The sequence below is a fragment of the Brassica oleracea genome, chromosome C7 (assembly GCF_000695525.1).
Source record: "Brassica oleracea var. oleracea cultivar TO1000 chromosome C7, BOL, whole genome shotgun sequence".
In the NCBI taxonomy this organism is placed as follows: Eukaryota; Viridiplantae; Streptophyta; class Magnoliopsida; order Brassicales; family Brassicaceae; genus Brassica; species Brassica oleracea.
This window is the reverse complement of record NC_027754.1, coordinates 24,514,525-24,518,266: the sequence shown is the minus strand read 5'-3', so window position 1 is coordinate 24,518,266 and position 3,742 is coordinate 24,514,525. Positions and strand designations below refer to the sequence as shown.

The 3,742-nt window shown below is 33.0% G+C and overlaps 1 long non-coding RNA gene across 2 annotated transcripts; it reads right to left on the bottom strand.

Annotated features, from left to right (window-relative positions):
* Window positions 1–2,175: 2,175 nt before the first annotated feature.
* Window positions 2,176–3,220, bottom strand: LOC106304452. 2 transcript variants are annotated; one of them, XR_001262752.1, is made up of 4 exons: window positions 3,028–3,220; window positions 2,831–2,902; window positions 2,699–2,734; window positions 2,176–2,612 (listed from the first exon to the last, which is right to left on the bottom strand). It is a non-coding gene; the product is annotated as an uncharacterized LOC106304452 (long non-coding RNA). The 2 variants fall into 2 exon arrangements; XR_001262751.1 differs by having other exon boundaries at window positions 2,186–2,612; window positions 2,836–2,902.
* Between the last annotated feature and the right edge of the window lie 522 nt (window positions 3,221–3,742).

Sequence of the window (3,742 nt, the reverse complement as noted above, 5' to 3'; positions counted from 1 at the left end):
ATGTGTCGTTGATTTGGTGGAAGGTGAAATAGTATCTCAATCTCAGCCTCCCTCTGATGACGGCGATTCTACGGGAGATTCAACCAACTTGTCTCTATTGCAAATAAATGAGATGGTTGAAAAGGTATTTTTTTATTAATATATTTTTTTAATAATGTCGATTACTAACTTGTCTCTATTTACTAACTTTAAATATTTATGTAGGCGGTTCCTAAAAGGAAAGGAGGCCGTTTAGTTGGGTTGGCCCGCCATGCTTCTTCGTATCCGGCATCTTCTTCGCAAGCTCCGGATGCCGATCCCATGATTCTCGAGGAGCTACATGACAAAGATGAACGGATTGGGGCATTGGAGGAGCAGAACACACTATCCTTTCTGAGAATACCACGGAGAATGCCACTATCCTTGCTGAGCTGGCATCCCAGAAGAAGTTCAACACCGAGATAATGCAGAAGCTAGATCGTTTGATGTCTTCGAGTTCATCTTAGTTTTTTTCGGCTTTTTAAAACTTTCTGAATGTTTTTTTTCTATTTCGGTTTGTATGAATTTTAAACTTTTTGAATGTTTTTTTTTCTATTTCGGTTTTTATGAATTTAAATTCTATAATATTATTAGTTTTAAATTTCTGACTTTTTTAATTTATTAATTAATTTATGGGTTTTTTTTTTTTTTTGGACCCAAAAAAAAAAAGTATTAGTTATTATACGTATCATTCCGTTTAATATATCGTTTGGACCAATGTAGTCGCAGTATGTTGAGTGTGTAAACCCCAAGAGAATCAAATCATATGCATGCCTTGTTTTAACAAGAAGAATATCCGTACATATTTTGTAGGGTTTTAGAGACAGAAAAAGCTTATGAGTGGAGAAAACCCATTAGTTAAAAGACGAAACCCTTCTATAATCATCTCACGTAACCTCCTATTGCCCTACATCTGCAAATAACCATCAAATTAATAAAGAGCATATTTATTAGCAGTATATATATATATATGTGTGTGTGTATGTGTGTACGATAGCTTTTTTCTTCCTGTCCATTCGAGTTTTAGCAGGAGGTAGATTCTGATGTTGAATATTTGAGTGAATCTTGGTGGGTCAAAGAATACGTTCTCTAAAAGTGAAAAAGAAAAGGTCAAAAAACTAATAATGATACCCATTAAAACGATTTTCATCTAGCGCAAAAGTAAAAGTTTTATTCTTGGGCATAGCGTTAAATCATTGTATACCGAATCCGACACACTAAAATCAATTGTTTGTAAGATCATATATCTACTGTATGTAATTAGAAACAAAGACAATGGTAAATGGTAGTATTAACTTTGGATGTGAATATATATGTGATGATATAAACTCAAATGACAAGAAAATAATCATCAAAGTTGGAGGCATGTGTGTGTGTGTGTATATCCAAATGATGATGATGACGTAGGCTGGTTGGATTTTGCCGGGGTCCATGCATCGACTCACAACTTGAAGAGTTCCGAGGAAAATGGCCCGGAGGTAGATTTTCCTCACGCATGCATCATGCATTGCATGCAAAAGCTTGATTATTAAATTAGTTAAAGATACACTTGATTAATACTAGTACATGTTGTTGGGTTGGGAATCACATTACTTGAGGGGAAAATATGGGGACATTCCTCAAAAGTTACAAAATACAGCCAGAATGTCCAGCTATTTACCTTTTTTGCCTACTTTTGATATTTTCAAAACAAATCATATTATAAAATTGTTTCTATCGAAGTACGTAGCATATCAAGTTTTCAGTAAATCTAATTACGTATTACAGGAATTTCATTCTTCTAAAGTTTCCTGAACCATGTGTGGTTTAAACATCGGATGTTATTAATATGTCATTTTATGGTGGTCTAGTGGTAGGTGGATTTTGGGTTAATAAGTAATCAGGATTCAAAAGTATCTCATTACATTTTATAAGTGGTCACGTAAATATAGATTTATTGTTTAGGGTCCATTTGAATAACCAAAAAATGGTCCTTGCGTGGGTTACAGTTCCATTTGTAGATTAGTTTAGTTTCTTCTATAGATCATGGATACTTCTATGTTAATTAAAAATAAAAAGAATTTATCATATTCAAGGGAAAAAATGGAAAAAAAAACCGAAAGAAGATGTGGATATCAAAAATATTGAACCAACGTACGAGTGAAATGTATCATAGACTGGGAGAGTTGTCAAATCAATATGTTCTTATACGGTGATCCAAAGTTAACTGGAGCATTTTCTTCTAGTACCATCTCGTATATAGCACTATAAGACATATTATAGACATGGAGTTCGTGAGTTGAACATACATATCATCAAAACTTGTTGAAACTGCCAAATTGACATGTTATAAAAGATTTTGTAACATCTCGGATTGTAATCTCCTTACTATCATCTGAGGAGCATTCTAAAAAATAAACATTAGCTTCATGTGTTTACATACATGAAACAAAACAGATCCCCAATTTAAAACAAATATAATATCAATCAATCTCAGTATGAATAGCTTGAAGTTCACTAACCAAGGGATTGAACGCAGTAGAATCAACATTGACATTATCCGTGGCTACTCTCATGCAAACTATTTACACAACTGCAGGGACACCAGTTGAGCCCTGAAAATAGTCCCAGAAAGATGACATTACAATCGTACACAAGCTGACTTCTCAATGAGATTGCTCATCCCTTAAACTGCGGTTACCTGTAGAATCAGCCGAGCAGGTTTGAAGGGAATCTCCTGCAGCGTTTAAAAAGATATACAAACCCAAAGTTTAGAACTTTCCTGTGAGATAATAACTTGGTAAACATGAAATTGAAAGGTTGAGATTGATACCTTACCATCCACATGTCTACAAAAACTAATTTTCAACCAAAGCCATTGAAATATCCTCAGGTGATGGTCGATCTACAATTAGAGAAGATACGTATATGAACATGACTACATGACAAAGAATTAAAAAGGATTATTACCTAACAAAACCCTAATCGTTTAATATGAAAATTTCTAAACAAATATTTAGAAAACCAAACCTTTATTTCGAGTATATCGATTTGGCTCTTAGAATAGAGTGAATTGTTTTGATAAACACAAAATCTCCTCTTTTGGTCTGGATTTCGAATAAGGATCTTCCAAACAAACTTGAATCATGATGAACATCGAGGAAGAAGAGTTGACTGAGAGACACCGACAGAGAAAGAAAATAAAACATTTAAGACTTTTCAGTTTCGCTCGACCCATTATTTTGTTACCGGCAATAGTTAGTTAGTAATGGGCTTTATTATTAATGTTTTGACTGGGCCACAGTTGATGTGTTTTGGGTATTTAATCTAAGACACATAACTTTATATGTCGGTATATTATTTTGTGTCAACATATTTTATCATTTTTCTAATAATGAAAACTCAAAACAGAAAATTCATATAGTAAATAAAACCATATTAAAAGAATTGGTATTATAAGGAATTTAGTTAACTATCTGCAGCCAAAAGCTTGCCTACTAACCTTGATTAATAATTCATAAAAAATAGAAAATAATATCTTTTACAAGGTTTAGGCTTATGGATTAGCTACTATTTTAAACAATACAACAAATACTTTTGAAGTGTTCGTATACATACCAATGATAAAGTGTGAAGTTCTAAACATGTTAATCACCATGTTACTAATGATGTGACTAACAAATATATAGAAAAACATACTTGATATGATAGCTATTAATTTCCAGATAACTGAGAGACACCGACA